Source organism: Anomaloglossus baeobatrachus, chromosome 8, assembly GCF_048569485.1.
Source record: "Anomaloglossus baeobatrachus isolate aAnoBae1 chromosome 8, aAnoBae1.hap1, whole genome shotgun sequence".
In the NCBI taxonomy this organism is placed as follows: domain Eukaryota; kingdom Metazoa; phylum Chordata; class Amphibia; order Anura; family Aromobatidae; genus Anomaloglossus; species Anomaloglossus baeobatrachus.
The window spans coordinates 257963240-257975550 of record NC_134360.1 but is presented as its reverse complement, the minus strand read 5'-3'; the positions used below and the strand labels follow the sequence as shown (position 1 = coordinate 257975550).

General features: G+C 45.8%; 1 protein-coding gene across 4 annotated transcripts in view; it reads right to left on the bottom strand.

Moving 5' to 3' along the window:
• The window catches only part of CACNA1E (calcium voltage-gated channel subunit alpha1 E), a 964825-nt gene that overhangs the window by 609145 nt on the left and 343369 nt on the right, over window positions 1-12311 (bottom strand). The gene's annotated exons all lie outside the window — the stretch shown is intronic.

The window sequence follows — 12311 nt, the reverse complement described above, 5'->3', positions numbered from 1 at the left end:
GCCTGTGTAAGAATCTTCCTCAAAGCAAGAGAGAAGGAGGTCAGAGGATTATGAGTGAGGCGCAGGTAAGTTGATTTATCCCTCAGCTGCCTTAGTGCCTCTTTCTCATATTTCTCTGTTGGCCAGACCACTATGTTCCCCCCCTTGTCCGCCGCCTTGATCACAACATCATCATAACCTTGTAGCATAGTGACCGCCGACCTCTGACGGTGAGTTAAGTTATCATATTTCCGTCTAGATGATACTTTCTTGAGGTCGTCGGTCACTAGTCTAAGAAAAATATCAATAGCCGGGCAGAGGGACAAGGGGGGGAAACGTGTGGACTTGGGCCATAAAAAATCCGGTGTCCTACCTGAGGTAGAATTTTGTTCATCCAGGAGATCTTGTAAGTCCTGAAGAGCGCCCCTCTCGGTCTCGTCCAAATCACTCAATTGTTGCTTCCTTGAGTATAGTTTTTTTAGGAGCAACTTCCGGGCAAATAAATTGATGTCCTTCAACGCTAGGAAAAGATTGAAGGAATTAGTAGGGCAGAAATTAAGGCCTCTGGAAAGCACATCAAGTTCATCTGTGGACAACGCACGGGAAGAAAGATTTATTACCTGCAGTCTACCTCCATTGTTGGTTCCCCCAGGCAATTTGGAAGTGACGTCAGGTATTCTTTGGCGGCTACGGGTTGTAACCCCGGTGGTATTCGCCAAACCGCGTGTTCTGTCAGATGAACCTGACGGTGCTTCATCCAGAGAAGATTCCGAAAAAAGAGAAGTCGAACGGGACCGAGAGGGGGGTACCTGTCTAAAGGGTCTTCTGCCTCGGGAATACCGATGGCTCCACCTGTAGACAGATCCTGAAGAGTAATCATTGGCATCACGCTGGAGTTTTTTGGATTTAGCCTCACAGACCTCCTTCTCCCATTTCTGGGCATCAGCGGATACTTCAGAAATAAATTTATTGAAGACATCCGCCGTGCACAGACTTTGGATCATCTTTTCAAGATTCTCCAATTCACTCTCAATGAGATCCAGTGTGGTGCTATTATGCTTAGAGAGGAGATCCATACATTTCAGGGAGCAAGATTGTAAATTGTCTTCCCACTCCTTTTTAAAATTATCCTCAACTGTAGGAAAGGAGGGGAAGACTTGGACGCGGAGTCCACGCGGTACCCAGGCATTCTCCGTATATTTGGCCAGGAACGCTCGGTTCCACCATAAACGAACTCTCCTTCTGTATAGCTCCCTATACCTTTGTATAGTGGATTGTAAGGATTGATTTTCCTCATTAATCGGGTCACTATTAGTACTGGAATACGTATTCCCACATTCTTGGAAGACTTTATCCAACTGTGTGCGCCACGCCTGGTCGCGTGAGCGGAAATTCATAATGGCTGGCAAAGAAACTGTGAAAAACACAGAAGAACAAATTATGAACAAAAATTTAGCCATACTAGATATCAACCCTATGGAACCACTGAGTAGTGTCCCATAAGGAAATGCCTACTCCGAGGAACATATTAAACCGGAGGAAGAGGAGAAAAAAGGCAACAATCATGTGCAAAAAATATCATTTTTATTCATTAAAATACATATAAATTGATATAAAAATACATGGATGGAAGAAATCGACCTAGCAGTGAGACGTGAGGGTAGGGGGAGGGGGAAGGGGAAGAAGTTGTGGGGCAACCCCGCCAACCAGGACCAACCAAGTGGTAATTGAAAATTATAGTGCCACCAGTCACATGAGATATCATATGGTGAATTATGGCTAGGAGAGCAGCCCGGGCGATATAGTGGATGTCAAAAAATTGTCTGCAGGATGCATATACCTATATTAGTGTCTCCCCCCAGGGACACGCCGCAGTCTTGTGGAAATCAACTGGATCGCCACACGGAACCACAGGCAGGGATAACCAATTGGAATTATATCAGCATCAATGTGTATATAGAAAATCCAGGCCTGGTGCACCGTGTGACCAACGCAGTGTGATGGAAAAATTGGTTCCTGTAATAAGACTGCGGCAGTGTAACACAGGGAAGACTGCAGAGCCGTGCACCTATATAGGAGCAATGTCAATATGCAGAGTGGTAAAAAATATAATAATGCCCACTGGGACTGATCAGCCACAGTGTGGTATATGTTATGGCAGCGCACTGGGCTGCAGGGGGCTGCAGAGCAAGCAAGAAGGACAGTGCATAAGTCTAGTGAGCAATCACTGTGCAGCAACCAGAAGCAGCACGCAGTCAGACACTGCCATCTGCGCATGCGTATACATTGACAATTGAGAATACAAGTTTTTATGAACCTCTTCGTTGAAAGTGCGGTTTTTGTATTGCAACTTCCTGTGTGGTTCTCAAATGGATCTTTATGTATATTGTCAACTTATTGTATTATTATCTAATTTTCGTCACTCACCCCTGAGCGGTCACGCGCGTCCTCCGGTGTGCTGACTGCGGGTGGCGACGGGGAGCGAGCCCGTTGGTGCGCACGCGCGGGTACCATGGTGACGCGTCCCGTGGTCCTGCGCGTGCGCCGTACACAGCGGTGTTTTGCTCTCCCTCGCTTTCCGTACTCGGATACCGGCGCATGCGCAGATGCATGATCGCGATTAGTGTTTAATCACATACACCTTACCTACTCTCTATAAAGTCTTGCATACACGTCATTTGAATACCTCCTTCCGAAAAAGCAACGCTGCGAAACAGCTGTCAGGAGGCTGTTTCCCTGCCCCCAGTACCAACCACCAGGTATTTTTACTTTCTGTGTTCCACCGCATGAATGGCAGTGTCTGACTGCGTGCTGCTTCTGGTTGCTGCACAGTGATTGCTCACTAGACTTATGCACTGTCCTTCTTGCTTGCTCTGCAGCCCCCTGCAGCCCAGTGCGCTGCCATAACATATACCACACTGTGGCTGATCAGTCCCAGTGGGCATTATTATATTTTTTACCACTCTGCATATTGAAATTGCTCCTATATAGGTGCACGGCTCTGCAGTCTTCCCTGTGTTACACTGCCGCAGTCTTATTACAGGAACCAATTTTTCCATCACACTGCGTTGGTCACACGGTGCACCAGGCCTGGATTTTCTATATACACATTGATGCTGATATAATTCCAATTGGTTATCCCTGCCTGTGGTTCCGTGTGGCGATCCAGTTGATTTCCACAAGACTGCGGCGTGTCCCTGGGGGGAGACACTAATATAGGTATATGCATCCTGCAGACAATTTTTTGACATCCACTATATCGCCCGGGCTGCTCTCCTAGCCATAATTCACCATATGATATCTCATGTGACTGGTGGCACTATAATTTTCAATTACCACTTGGTTGGTCCTGGTTGGCGGGGTTGCCCCACAACTTCTTCCCCTTCCCCCTCCCCCTACCCTCACGTCTCACTGCTAGGTCGATTTCTTCCATCCATGTATTTTTATATCAATTTATATGTATTTTAATGAATAAAAATGATATTTTTTGCACATGATTGTTGCCTTTTTTCTCCTCTTCCTCCGGTTTAACCCTGTCTGCTTCTGCCTCTCTGCAGACCTCCTCTCTCTTCCTCTGCCTGGACTTGTCTGGACCGGTTTCCTGCCTCAGGCCAGCCAGACTCTTCGGTGGGCGTGCCTGCTTGACTCCGCCCACCTAGTGTGTCTGTCTGAACCGGAGGGAAGGAATCAGGTTTCACTGGGGATGTCTGCTGTGAACTGCTGAGGGTGGGGGTGTGTTGGTGTTGTTCTCTGTGGCCCCTGTCTTGTCCAGGGCGCCACAGCCCTGCTGTGCACATGCTCCATCTTGTCTCTTCATTTAACCATTTCAGATTCTGAAAGAGTTAAAAGATGTCTCATGCTGTCACACAGAGTTTTACACAAACTTCTCCGACTGTCATGGTAGCTTCAGGCTCTGTTCAGATTGCAGATTCTGACACTCTGCCTAATGGTTTCTCTGGTGTCTGGTATCAACATAGGCAGACTCAGGCATCAACCTGCTGTGTGCTGAGTCATAGGCAGGCTAGTAAGAGTTAATCTCTGCTGGTCTGTATGCTCCTTTGATCACATGTTGTGGGGAGGCCTATTACATCTGCTCCCCTCCTATTTATACTGGTGGAATCCTTCCACCCATGCCAGCTATAGGTTGGTCTGTAAAGTGTGCTGTCCCAAACTTAGGGGAGCTTCACACATTGCGACATCGCTACCAATATATCGGCGGGGTCACGTCGTTAGTGACGCACATCCGGAGCCAGTAGCGACATCGCAACATGTAAATCCTAGGTGCGACGATGAACGAGCACAGAAGCGTACAATATCGCTGATCTGTGGAACGTCGTTCATTTCCATAATGTCATTACTGCTGCAGGTACGATGTTGTTTGTCGTTCCTGCAGCTCCACACATCGCAGTGTGTAAACCCGCAGGAACGACAAATATCTCCTTACCTGCGTCCCGATGGCAATGCGGAAGTGAGAAGGTGGGCGGGATGTTATGTCCCGCTCATCTCCGCCCCTTTGCTTCTATTGACCAGCCGATTAGTGACGTCACGGTGGCGTTGCGGTGACGCCGAATGCACCTCCCCCTTAAATGAGGAATTGTTCGGCAGTCACAGCGACGTCGCAGAGCAGGTATGTGCGTGTGAAGCTGCTGTAGCGATAATGTTCTCTACCGCAACAATCACCACATATCGTGTGTGCGACGGGGGCGGGGACTATCACGCTGAACATCGCTAGCAATTGCTAACGATGTCGCAACGTGTAAAGCCCGCCTTACTGGTGAAAGTTGTGCTTATTGTTTGGTGTGGTTGTAGAGTTTACCCCTGTTTTGTACTTCTTTCCTGCTCTTGTTCTTCCTCTTGAATCTCTTATTGTCTTATTGTGTGTGTTATGTGACAGAGTTTTGGTTTTCCCTTGTCTGTCTTTATCTGTAGGTTTCATCTCACTCTTGTTCTGTCCCTCCCTGGGGGGAGGAGGAGTCAGATCAGGACTGGTCAGGAGTAGGACCTGGAAGGAGACTCAGGTATCTCCACCATCAGGAGTATCAATAGCATAGGGCCCCCTAGCTTGAGGGACAGCTTGAGAGCCTTGGTTCCACACTATCCCATAATCATCATGACACATGCTCATTCTTCAGGGGGCTTCCACTGTGAAGCTGCCTGCTCTCTATATAATTGATAGTATAGATGAGGAGAAGCCAACAGTGGGGCCTCCGCAAGAACCACCACAAAACTCATAAAAAGGACCGCTGGTGTCTTTCGGAAGCAGCTTCTCCATGGAAAACTCGAAGGCTGCACCAGTGTCTAAAAGAGAACATAGTCTTACCAAACCTAAAAACTACTCCAAACTTGTCTAAAAAGTTTAGAACTAAAGCTGAAAGTCACTTCCACATCCAAAGGTCTTTCCAAAATGAATTGAACTTCTGTCTGTCTATAATATAAATATATATACACACACACACACACACACTTATAGATCTTTAAAAGGATAAGCCTTTACTGCATGGAAAATGCTCTCTTACATGGGTAGTCTCAAAGAAGAAGGCCAGTAAATAATACATAAATATAATACAACTGGAAAGCTGATCATTTTGTAGTATTTGCTAAAATGTGATCTTCTTAAGCGGCATTGCCCTACTTTATTACCCTATTGATTGTGCAGTAACATTTAAGCATAGTTCCCATTTAGATGGCAGCCAATTGCTTCCAATAGGGTTTCCAATTTTTCCCCAAAAACATGCATGTGCCTTAACACAAATATCTCTGCGTGGATCGAAAAATTATTGGACAAAACAGAAATGGTTCTAGTTATCAAATTGACCGGTCGGTGGTTTTAAGGTCCTGCATGGAACTGCTGGTGACGGAATGGGGATGGGTGGTCGGATGGATAGAATAATTAAAATTTGGTTTTATGAAAATTGTTTCAAATCCAATGACTGATTCTTATCTTTTCTTATGCTCTTATTCTAAAAAACATTTCTACCTTCAACCATCACTTATGGATTTTGCACAAAACATGTGTGAAATTACGTACAAGTGAGATGAACAATAATAATCATTATTGTAGCCAAATATTTACGCAATATTATATATAAATATTTATTGAACATTAAGTCTGCAAAATTTCGGTAAATATTTTGCCTTTTCCTTTTCTCTTGATCCCTTTTCTCTTATAGAAGTTGCGGATCTTCTCTGTGAAGCCTCCAGCAGTCGCCCCCATAATGTTCACCTTCCATCTACCTTGGTATCGTCCCCATCATATTCACCTTCCGTCTACCTTGGTATTATCCTCCATCATCTTCACCTTCCATCTACCTTGGTATCGTCCCCCATCATCTTCACCTTCTATCTTCCTTGGTATCGTCCCCATCATCTTCACCTTCCATCTTCCTTGGTATTGTCCCCCATCATCTTCACCTTCCATCTACCTTGGTATCTTCCCCATCATCTTCCCCTTCCATCTACCTTGGTATCGTCCCCATCATCTTCACCTTCGATCTAACTTGGTATGGTCCCCATCATCTTCACCTTCCATCTACCTTGGTATTATCCTCCATCATCTTCACCTTCCATCTACCTTGGTATCGTCCCCATCATATTCACCTTCCATCTACCTTCGTATTATCCTCCATCATCTTCACCTTCCATCTACCTTGGTATTATCCTCCATCATCTTCACCTTCTATCTTCCTTGGTATCGTCCCCATCATCTTCACCTTCCATCTTCCTTGGTATCATCCCCATCATCTTCACCTTCCATCTACTTTGGTATCTTCCCCATCATCTTCCCCTTCCATCTACCTTGGTATCATCACCATCATCTTCACCTTCCATCTAACTTGGTATCGTCCCCATCATCTTCACCTTCCATCTACCTTGGTATTATCCTCCATCATCTTCACCTTCTATCTTCCTTGGTATCGTCCCCATCATCTTCACCTTCCATCTTCCTTGGTATTATCCTCCATCATCTTCATCTTCCATCTACCTTGGTATTGTCCCCCATCATCTTCACCTTCCATCTACCTTGGTATCGTCCCCCATCATCTTCACCTTCCATCTACCTTGGTATCGTCCCCATCATCTTCACCTTCCATCTAACTTGGTATCATCCCCCATCATCTTCACCTTCCATCTACCTTGGTATCGTCCCGATCATCTTCACCTTCCATCTACCTTGGTATCGTCCCCCATCATCTTCACCTTCCATCTACCTTGGTATCGTCCCCCATCATCTTCACCTTCCATCTACCTTGGTATCATCCCCCATCATCTTCACCTTCCATCTACCTTGGTATCGTCCCCCATCATCTTCACCTTCCATCTACCTTGGTATCGTCCCCATCATCATCACCTTCCATCTACCTTGGTATCGTCCCCATCATCTTCACCTTCCATCTAACTTGGTATCGTCCCCCATCATCTTCACCTTCCATCTACCTTGGTATTATCCTCCATCATCTTCACCTTCCATCTACCTTGGTATTATCCTCCATCATCTTCACCTTCTATCTTCCTTGGTATCGTCCCCATCATCTTCACCTTCCATCTTCCTTGGTATTGTCCCCCATCATCTTCACCTTCCATCTACCTTGGTATCTTCCCCATCATCTTCCCCTTCCATCTACCTTGGTATCGTCCCCATCATCTTCACCTTCCATCTAACTTGATATTGTCCCCATCATCTTCACTTTCCATCTACCTTGGTATTATCCTCCATCATCTTCACCTTCTATCTTCCTTGGTATCGTCCCCATCATCTTCACCTTCCATCTTCCTTGGTATTGTCCCCCATCATCTTCACCTTCCATCTACCTTGGTATTATCCTCCATCATCTTCATCTTCCATCTACCTTTGTTATTGTCCCCCATCATCTTCACCTTCCATCTACCTTGGTATCGTCCCCCATCATCTTCACCTTCCATCTACCTTGGTATCGTCCCCATCATCTTCACCTTCCATCTATCTTGGTATCGTCCCCCATCATCTTCACCTTCCATCTACCTTGGTATCGTCCCCCATCATCTTCACCTTCCATCTACCTTGGTATCGTCCCCCATCATCTTCACCTTCGATCTACCTTGGTATCGTCCCCATCATCATCACCTTCCATCTACCTTGGTATCGTCCCCCATCATCTTCACCTTCCATCTAACTTGGTATCGTCCCCCATCATCTTCACCTTCCATCTACCTTGGTATCGTCCCCCATCATCTTCACCTTCCATCTAACTTGGTATCGTCCCCCATCATCTTCACCTTCCATCTACCTTGGTATCGTCCCCATCATCTTCACCTTCCATCTAACTTGGTATCATCCCCCATCATCTTCACCTTCCATCTACCTTGGTATCGTCCCGATCATCTTCACCTTCCATCTACCTTGGTATCGTCCCCCATCATCTTCACCTTCCATCTACCTTGGTATCGTCCCCCATCATCTTCACCTTCCATCTACCTTGGTATCATCCCCCATCATCTTCACCTTCCATCTACCTTGGTATCGTCCCCCATCATCTTCACCTTCCATCTACCTTGGTATCGTCCCCATCATCATCACCTTCCATCTACCTTGGTATCGTCCCCATCATCTTCACCTTCCATCTAACTTGGTATCGTCCCCCATCATCTTCACCTTCCATCTACCTTGGTATTATCCTCCATCATCTTCACCTTCCATCTACCTTGGTATTATCCTCCATCATCTTCACCTTCTATCTTCCTTGGTATCGTCCCCATCATCTTCACCTTCCATCTTCCTTGGTATTGTCCCCCATCATCTTCACCTTCCATCTACCTTGGTATCTTCCCCATCATCTTCCCCTTCCATCTACCTTGGTATCGTCCCCATCATCTTCACCTTCCATCTAACTTGATATTGTCCCCATCATCTTCACTTTCCATCTACCTTGGTATTATCCTCCATCATCTTCACCTTCTATCTTCCTTGGTATCGTCCCCATCATCTTCACCTTCCATCTTCCTTGGTATTGTCCCCCATCATCTTCACCTTCCATCTACCTTGGTATTATCCTCCATCATCTTCATCTTCCATCTACCTTTGTTATTGTCCCCCATCATCTTCACCTTCCATCTACCTTGGTATCGTCCCCCATCATCTTCACCTTCCATCTACCTTGGTATCGTCCCCATCATCTTCACCTTCCATCTATCTTGGTATCGTCCCCCATCATCTTCACCTTCCATCTACCTTGGTATCGTCCCCCATCATCTTCACCTTCCATCTACCTTGGTATCGTCCCCCATCATCTTCACCTTCGATCTACCTTGGTATCGTCCCCATCATCATCACCTTCCATCTACCTTGGTATCGTCCCCCATCATCTTCACCTTCCATCTAACTTGGTATCGTCCCCCATCATCTTCACCTTCCATCTACCTTGGTATCGTCCCCCATCATCTTCACCTTCCATCTAACTTGGTATCGTCCCCCATCATCTTCACCTTCCATCTAACTTGGTATCGTCCCCCATCATCTTCACCTTCCATCTACCTTGGTAACGTCCCCCATCATTTTCACCTTCCATCTTCCTTGGTATCGTCCCCCATCATCTTTACCTTCTATCTACCTTGGTATCGTCCCCATCATCTTCACCTTCCATCTACCTTGGTATCGTCCCCATCATCTTCACCTTCTATCTACCTTGGTATCGTCCCCATCATCATCACCTTCCATCTACCTTGGTATCGTCCCCATCATGTTCACTTTCCATCTACCTTGGTATCGCCCCCATCATCTTCCCCTTTCATCTACCTTGGTATCATCCCGCTCATCTTCACCTTCCATCTACCTTAGTATCTTCCCCCATCATCTTCACCTTCCATCTACCTTGGTATCGTCCCCATCATGTTCACTTTCCATCTACCTTGGTATCGCCCCCATCATCTTCCCCTTTCATCTACCTTGGTATCATCCCGCTCATCTTCACCTTCCATCTACCTTGGTATCGTCCCCCATCATCTTCACCTTCCATCTACCTTGGTATCGTCTCTCATCATCTTCACCTTCCATCTACCTTGGTATCTTCCATCATCTTCACCTTCCATCTACCTTGGTATCGTCCCCCATCATCTTCACCTTCCATCTACCTTGGTATCGTCCCCATCATCTTCACCTTCCATCTACCTTGGTATCGCCACCATCATCTTCACCTTCCATCTACCTTGGTATCGTCCCCCATCATCTTCACCTTCCATCTACCTTGGTATCGTCCCCATCATCTTCACCTTCCATCTACCTTGGTATCGTCCCCCATCATCTTCACCTTCCATCTACCTTGGTATCGTCCCCATCATCTTCACCTTCCATCTACCTTGGTATCGTCCCCCATCATCTTCACCTTCCATCTACCTTGGTATCGTCCCCATCATCTTCACCTTCCATCTACGTTAGTATCGTCGTTCTATCTCCTTGATGAAATCTTTCTCTTTGCTTTTCGGTAACGGCACCAAGGTTTTCAGGAAAGTCGTCCAAATGGGAATGTAAAAACTGTAACTTCAAATTCAGCAGACGACCCGAGGCTTTGCAATGTTCTCCATGATGGACTTAAATTTGGATCTTTGTTGTTATCTAAAAATTTCTTCACAATGTCTTTAAAAGAAACCCAAGGTCTTTTCTCAACAGTTTTCATTTCTGTTTTGAACACGTCGTCCTTCATGAGTTTCACATATCTGGACATACAAAAATGCCTTCCTTCAGTTTTGCTTCAGTCTCTGAAACTTTCTACATAAATACTTAAAAGTCTCTCCTTCTTTCGGTGAAGCTTTCAAATACCGTTTCATTAGTCCAAGCTTAATGTGGAGCGGTGGCAGGAGAACCTTAGTGCGATCAACTAAACTTTCAATGAATATGTTCTTGACTCAAGGTTGCAAAGATGTTCTCATTGGTCAACTTTTTTGGCTCCAGTGATGAGTCCTATCCTGGCTTTCCCATTCACAGAAAAAGCATGGGGACTTTGTGTATCCTCCTCGCTGCCCATGGAGCAAAGAGAGGACTTCCAGATCACCACATATTGACTATCCTTGATCCTCCTAATTACGTTTCTTAAGAATAAAGTCTGAATTCTTATAGCTTTCCTTCAAGTGCACAGAACGCCCTCCAGGCACTGAAGCGTACTCGTTGCCATTGTGCAGTAGCAGCTCAGACCTTTTTTGGGATGAATCAATAAAGAGTCTCCACTCGCTCACATTGTACTCAATGTTAATTTTTTCAGCAGTCCAGGATCATTGTAGACATTAGAGCACCATCTTGAGAAAAGTATGGAAGGAATTCCTTTTCTCTGCTTCTGTACCATAAAAAAGCAGGTGCCACTTAACTTCTAACCCATCTAATGACACCAAAAATCATCCACCAAAGGTCACACAAAGGGGCAAAGTAAGGTGCAGGAGACGGACTATGGAGTCAGTGGTTGTGAAAAACTGTACGTGATGGATTTTTTTTCAATATTTTTAAGCCAACATTTTTCGCAGCACTTTACAATTAAGCGGAGACATGTACTGACAATAAAGACATTACCAAGTAACGTAGCTCAACAGTCACAAGACGAGTGAGGGCCCAAGTACTGTTGGGTGCATGTGGCGAGAAATGAATAGAAGGGACCAGATTCTGAGAAAAATGTAGTAAGAGGAGAGTTAGATTAGTGAATTGAGGTGATACGCTTGTCTGAAGAGATGTATTTTTAAAGCACGCCTAAAAATGTGGGGGCTAGGGGTAGTGCATTCCAGAAAACTGGTGCAGCTGGAAAAGTCTTGGAGATGAAGGTGCAATGTTCACATTATGGAGCATGTTAGTATTAGATTAATTGCAGAACTTAGAACACTGGTGTAACGTTCGTAGCCAGTGTAGGGGCAGTGAACAGGGTTAGTGGACCCACTGGACCACAGAAGGGACTCAGGCTTACCCTTTAGTGGAAGGGGCTTAAATAAGTGCCTATCGCGAGACGGATGCTAAAGTACCACTCCCAGGGTAGTGACCGGGACTGTAGCAGCTGGCCCCCAGGACAGGAGATGGACTCAGGTATAAGAACAGGTGCCGGCAGATACAGGCAGGATGGCTGGGGAAGACAGGTATGGTGGGTACAGCAGGGAAAAATAGGTATGGGACGGGAGGTAAAGGAGAGGGACATAGAGATAATTGGACAGGAGCACAGGAACCTGACAACTAACTAGCAGCAGACTGGTATACTGAGTAACTAAGGTCATTAAGCAGGCACCTACCCTAATAGGCTGGTGACTTAAATACATAATGCCATAGGCTGAGAGGCATTTTCTGGAAACATTGCATCGGCCCTTTAAGGAGAGGGCTGGTGTACATTAAT